Source organism: Arachis hypogaea, chromosome 4 (assembly GCF_003086295.3).
Source record: "Arachis hypogaea cultivar Tifrunner chromosome 4, arahy.Tifrunner.gnm2.J5K5, whole genome shotgun sequence".
Taxonomy (NCBI): domain Eukaryota; kingdom Viridiplantae; phylum Streptophyta; class Magnoliopsida; order Fabales; family Fabaceae; genus Arachis; species Arachis hypogaea.
This window is the reverse complement of record NC_092039.1, coordinates 105,122,469-105,129,604: the sequence shown is the minus strand read 5'-3', so window position 1 is coordinate 105,129,604 and position 7,136 is coordinate 105,122,469. Positions and strand designations below refer to the sequence as shown.

Below are 7,136 nucleotides of genomic sequence, written 5' to 3'. Positions count from 1 at the left end.
TCCATTGGAAGATCCTCATCAGTTCTTAGCTGAGATCTTGCAAATCTGTGATACTGTCAAGACTAATGGGGTTGACCCTGAGGTCTACAGACTTATGCTATTCCCTTTTGCTATAAGAGACAGAGCTAGGACATGGTTGGATTTACAACCTAAAGAAAGCCTGAACTCTTGGGAAAAGCTAGTCAATGCCTTCTTGGCAAAGTTTTTTCCACCTCAAAAATTGAGTAAGCTTAGAGTGGAAGTCCAAACCTTCAGACAGAAGGAAGGAGAATCCCTCTATGAAGCTTGGGAAAGATACAAACAATTAATCAGAAAGTGTCCCTCTGATATGCTTTCTGAATAGAGCATCATAGGAATTTTCTATGAGGGTCTCTCTGAACTATCCAAGATGTCTTTGGATAGCTCTGCTGGAGGATCTCTTCATCTGAAGAAGACGCCTACAGAAGCTCAAGAGCTGATTGAAATGGTTGCAAATAACCAATTCATGTACACTTCTGAAAGGAATCCTGTGAACAATGGGACCAATCAGAAGAAAGGAGTTCTTGAGATTGACACTCTGAATGCCATATTGGCTCAGAACAAAATATTGACTCAACAAGTTAATATGATTTCTCAAAGTCTGTCTGGAATGCAAAATGCACCAAGCAGTACTAAGGAAGCTTCATCTGAGGAAGAAGCTTATGATCCTGAGAACCCTTCAATGGAAGAGGTGAATTACATGGGAGAACCCTATGGAAACACCTACAATCCTTCATGGAGAAATCATCCAAATCTTTCATGGAAGGATCAACAGAGACCTCAACAAGGTTTCAACAATAATAATGGTGGAAGAAACAGGTTTAGCAATAGCAAGCCTTTTCCATCATCTTCTCAGCAACAGACAGAGAGTTCTAAGCAGAACACCTCTGACTTAGCAACCATGGTCTCTGATCTAATCAAAACCACTCAAAGTTTCATGACTGAAACAAGGTCCTCCATTAGAAATTTGGAGGCACAAGTGGGTCAGCTGAGCAAGAAAATTACTGAACTCCCTCCTAGTACTCTTCCAAGCAATACAGAAGAAAATCCAAAAGGAGAGTGCAAAGCCATCAACATGGCCGAATTTGGAGAGGAGGAAGGGGCAGTGAACGCCACTGAGGAAGACCTTAATGGACGTCCACTGACCTCCAATGAGTTTCCCAATGAGGAACCATGGGAATCTGAGGCTCAAAATGAGACCATAGAGGTTCCATTGGAATTATTTCTGCCATTCATGAGCTCTGATGAGTATTCTTCCTCTGAAGAGGATGAGTATGTCACTGAAGAGCAAGTTGCTAAATACCTTGGAGCAATCATGAAGCTAAATGACAAGTTATTTGGAAATGAGACTTGGGAAGATGAACCCCCTTTGCTCACCAAGGAACTGGATGACCTGTCTAGGAAGAAACTGCCTCAAAAGAGACAGGATCCTGGGAAGTTTTCAATACCTTGTACCATAGGCACCATGACCTTCAAGAAGGCCTTGTGTGACTTAGGGTCAAGTGTAAACCTCATGCCTCTCTCTGTAATGGAGAAGTTAGGGATCTTTGAGGTGCAAGCTGCAAAAATCTCATTAGAGATGGCAGACAATTCAAGAAAACAAGCCTATGGACTTGTAGAGGATGTTCTGATAAAAGTTGAAGACCATTGCATCCCTGCTGATTTCATAGCCCTAGAGACTGGGAAGTGCATGGATGAATCCATCATCCTTGGCAGACCCTTCCTAGCCACAGCAAGGGCTGTGATTGATGTTGATAGAGGAGAATTTATCATTCAAGTGAATAAAGAACCCTTTGTGTTTAAAGCTCAAGGATATCCCTCTGTCATCATGGAGAGGAAGCATGAAGAGCTTCTCTCAAAACAGAGCCACACAGAGCCCCCACAGTCAAACTCTAAGTTTGGTGTTGGGAGGCCACAACCAACTTCTAAGTTTGGTGTTGAACCCCCACATTCAAACTCTAAGTTTGGTGTTGAGAGGTTCCAACATTGCTCTGAGTATTTCTGAGGCTCCATGAGAGCCCTCTGTCAAGCTACTGACATTAAAGAAGCGCTTGTTGGGAGGCAACCCAATGTTATATTTTATCTATTTTCCTTTGTTATTTTATGTTCTTTTGTAGGTTGATGATCATGAGAAGTCACAAAATCAATTGAAAAAACAAAAACAGAATGAAAAACAGAAAGAAAAATAGCACACCCTGGAGGAGAGCGTGCTGGCGTTTAAACGCCAGTAAGGCTAGCTGTTGGGCGTTTAACGCCCAGTCTGGCACCATTCTGGGCGTTTAACGCCAGAAAGGGGCACCAGACTGGCGTTAAACGCCAGAAAAGGGCAAGCATTCGGCGTTAAACGCCAGAAATGGGCACCAGCCCGGCGTTTAACGCCAGAATTGGCTCAAAACGCATTTTTGCTTGCCACTTGGTGCAGGGATGACTTTTCCTTGACACCTCAGGATCTGTGGACCCCACAGGATCCCCACCTACCCCACCACTCTCTCTCTTCTTCACCCATTCACCAATCACCTCAACACCTCTTCCCCAAAAACCCTTCACCTATCAAATCCCATCTTTCTCTTCACCACTCACATCCATCCTTCATAAAACCCCACCTACCTCACCCTTCAAATTCAAACCACTTTCCCTCCCAAACCCACCCATACATGACCGAACCATGAGCCCCCCCACTCCTATATAAACCCATCTTCACTCCTTCATTTTCACACAACCAAACCACCACTTCTCCCCCTTTTTGGCCGAACACAAAGCCATTCCCTTCTTCCTCATTTCTTCTTCTTCTCCTCTCTTCTTTCTTCTTTTGCTCGAGGACGAGCAAACCTTTTAAGTTTGGTTTGGTAAAAGCATTGTTTTTTGTTTTTCCATAACCATTTATGGCATCCAAGGCCGGAGAAACCTCTAGAAAGAGGAAAGGGAAGGCAAAAGCTTCCACCTCTGAGTCATGGGAGATGGAAAGATTCATCTCAAGGGTGCATCAAGACCACTTCTATGAAGTTGTGGCCTTGAAGAAGGTGATCCCCGAGGTCCCTTTTTCACTCAAAAAGAGTGAATATTCGTAGATCCGACATGAGATCCGAAGAAGAGGTTGGGAAGTTCTTACCAACCCCATTCAACAAGTCGGAATCTTAATGGTTTAAGAGTTCTATGCCAATGCATGGATCACCAAGAACCATGACCAAAGTGTGAACCCGGATCCAAAGAATTGGCTTACTATGGTTCGGGGGAAACACTTGGATTTTAGTCCGGAAAATGTAAGGTTGGCATTCAACTTGCCCATGATGCAAGGAGATGAACATCCTTACACTAGAAGGGTCAACTTTGATCAAAGGTTGGACCAAGTCCTCATAGTCATATGTGAAGAGGGCGCCCAATGGAAGAGAGATTCAAGAGGGAATCCGGTTCAACTGAGAAGGCATGACCTCAAACCCGTGGCTAGAGGATGGTTGGAGTTTATACAACGCTCAATCATTCCCACTAGCAACCGGTCCGAAGTTACTATAGACCGGGCTATCATGATTCATAGCATCATGATTGGAGAAGAAATAGAAGTTCATGAGAGAGGAGCAACAAAGACAAGGAAGAGACATTGAGGAGCTCAAGCACTCCATAGGATCTTCAAGAGGAAGAACAAGCCGCCATCACTAAGGTGGACCCGTTCTTTAATTTCCTTGTTCTTTATTTTCCTGTTTTTCGAATTTTAGTGCTTATGTTTATCTATGTTTGTGTCTTGTGATCATTAGTGTCTTAGTGTCTATGCCTTAAAGTTATGAATGTCCTATGAATCCATCACCTCTCTTAAATAAAAAAATGTTCTCAATTGAAAAAGAGAAGAATTGCATGAATTTTGAATTTTATAACAGTTTAATTATTTTGATGTGGTGGCAATATTTTTGTTTTCTAAATGTATGCTTAAACAGTGCATATGTCTTTTGAATTTGTGGTTCATGAATGTTGGCTCTTGAAAGAATGATGAAAAAGGAGACATGTTACTGAGGATCTGAAAAATCATAAAAATGATTCTTGAAGCAAGAAAAAGCAGTGAATACAAAAAAAAATTTCGAAAAAAAGAGAAAGAAAAAGAAAAAGAAAGAAAAAGAAAGAAAAAGAAAGAAATAAAGTTGTGATCCAAGGCAAAAAGAGTGTGCTTAAGAACCCTGGACACCTCTAATTGGGGACTCTAGCAAAGCTGAGTCACAATCTGAAAAGGTTCACCCAATTATGTGTCTGTGGCATGTATGTATCCGGTGGTAATACTGGAAGACAGAGTGCTTTGGGCCACGGCCAAGACTCAATAAGTAGCTGTGTTCAAGAATCATCATACTTAACTAGGAGAATCAATGACACTATCTGGATTCTGAGTTCCTAAAGAAGCCAATCATTCTGAATTTCAAAGGATAGAGTGAGATGCCAAAACTGTTCAGAGGCAAAAAGCTAAAAGCCCCGCTCATCTAATTGATACTGATCTTCATAGATGTTTATGGAATTCATTGCATATTCTCTTCTTTTTATCTTATTTGATTTTCAGTTGCTTGAGGACAAGCAACAATTTAAGTTTGGTGTTGTGATGAGCGGATAATTTGTACGCTTTTTGGCATTGTTTTTAGTATGTTTTTAGTATAATCTAGTTAGTTTTTAGTATATTTTTATTAGTTTTTAGTTAAAATTCACTTTTCTGGGCTTTACTATGAGTTTGTGTGTTTTTCTGTGATTTCAGGTATTTTCTGGCTGAAATTGAGGGACCTGAGCAAAAATCTGATTCAGAGACTAAAAAGGACTGCAGATGTTGTTGGATTCTGACCTCCCTGCACTCGAAGCGGATTTTCTGGAGCTACAGAATCTCAATTTGCGCGACCTTAATGGCTTTGGAAAGTAGACATCCTGGGCTTTCCAGCAATATATGATAGTCCATACTTTGCCCAAGATTTGATGGCCCAAACCGGCGTTCAAAGTCACCCTCAGAATTCCCAGCGTTAAACGCCGGAACTGGCACAAGGATGGGAGTTAAACGCCCAAACTGGCATAAACGCTGGCGTTTAACTCCAAGAAGAGTCTCTACACGAAAATGCTTCAATGCTCAGCCCAAGCACACACCAAGTGGGCCCGGAAGTGGATTTTTATGTCATTTACTCATCTCTGTACACCCTAGGCTACTAGTTCTCTATATATAGGACCTTTTACTATTGTGTTTAGAGCTTTTGATCATGTTTTTATGATTGAACCCTCTTTGGGAGGCTGGCCATTCGGCCATGCCGAGACCTTGTTCTTATGTATTTTCAACGGTGGAGTTTCTACACACCATAGATTAAGGTGTGGAGCTCTGCTGTACCTCGAGTATTAATGCAATTACTATTGTTCTTCTATTCAATTCCGCTTGTTCTTGTTCTAAGATATCACTTGTTCTTCAACTTGATGAATGTGATGATCCGTGACACTCATCATCATTCTCACCTATGAACGTGTGCCTGATAACCACCTCCGTTCTACCTTAGATTGGGTGAATATCTCTTGGATTCCTGATACACGATGCATGGTTGATCGCCTGACAACCGAGTGCTCGCCTGACAGTCGAGCCAGCCATTCCGTGAGATCAGAGTCTTCGTGGTATAGGCTAGAACTGATGGCGGCATTCAAGAGAATCCAGAAGGTCTAACCTTGTCTGTGGTATTCTGAGTAGGATTCAATGACTGAATGACTGTGACAAGCTTCAAACTCCTGAAGGCGGGGCGTTAGTGACAGACGCAAAAGAATCACTGGATTCTATTCCGGCCTGATTGAGAACCGACAGATGGATAGCCGTGCCGTGACAGGGTACGTTGAACATTTCCACTGAGAGGATGGGAGGTAGCCACTGACAACGGTGAAACCCTTGCATAAGCTTGCCATGGAAAGGAGTAAGAAGGATTGGATGAAGACAGTAAGAAAGCAGAAAGACGGAAGGGACAAGCATCTTCATACGCTTATCTGAAATTCCTACCAATGAATTACATAAGTATCTCTATCTTTATCTTTATGTTTTATTCGTATATCATCATTCATATCCATTTGAGTCTGCCTGACTAAGATTTACAAGGTGACCATAGCTTGCTTCATACCAACAATCTCTGTGGGATCGACCCTTACTCGCATAAGGTTTATTACTTGGACGACCCAGTACACTTGCTGGTTAGTTGTGCGAAGTTGTGTTTATGCCATGGTATTGAACACCAAGTTTTTGGATTCATTACCGGGGATTATTTGATTTGTGAAAAGTATTGATCACAATTTCGTGCACCAGGCTCCCTCCTTCGCGTTGGTGCTAACAGCGATGGCGGCGAGCAGCCCGGGCCACCAGCGCTGGCCGTCCCCCCTCTCCTCTCTTCCCTAACTCTGTTTCTCCTTCTCTCCCTCAATGTTTTCTTCTTTTTTTCTTTTTTCTTTTTTCTTTTTTTTTTTCTGCTACTGTGTCCTGGGTTTTTGTTTGATTCTTGGAAGGAAGTGAAAGGGGAAATTAGGGTTAGAGTGATATTTTGGGGAGGGTTTTGGTAAAAATTAGGTATAGGGATAGTTTGGTAATTTTAATAAAATTAGGGGTATAGAGTATTAATTAAAAATCTAATTTAAATATAGGAAATTATTCAATAATTATAATATTAAGTAAAATTTTTAATTTAATTGTCAAAACTTGATTTAATTATTTTTAATAAAATAATTCCTAAAAATAAAGTCTTTAATGAATAAACAAATTGAAATTAACTCATGATAATATTTTTTTAAAAATTATGGGTCTTACATCTATACACATACTTCACATCTTTTTTACAAAAGAATATGTCACTAGAATAATTAAATTTTTTATAACAACATAATTAATTTTTTTCGTTAACACCAAATATATTTTATACCATACTAATTATTTACAAAATTAATTGCTTCGTTTTAGGTAAAAAATCTATCAGATATTTCATTAATTACATTTGAAATTTTATTTAAAAATTTTATTTTGCTCTTATAATTCTTCCACATTTACCAAGAATTATGTCAAGTTATTTGTACCAAAAGCATTATAATACTATTAAAATATGAATTATTCTCTACATTTATGCAATTTTAACATCCAAATTTATCCAAGT

General features: G+C 40.2%; 1 non-coding gene across 1 annotated transcript; it reads right to left on the bottom strand.

Moving 5' to 3' along the window:
* Positions 1 to 226: 226 nt before the first annotated feature.
* On the bottom strand, positions 227 to 334 carry LOC112798619 (small nucleolar RNA R71). The gene has a single exon (XR_003200223.1). It is a non-coding gene; the product is annotated as a small nucleolar RNA R71 (small nucleolar RNA).
* Positions 335 to 7,136: the final 6,802 nt, after the last annotated feature.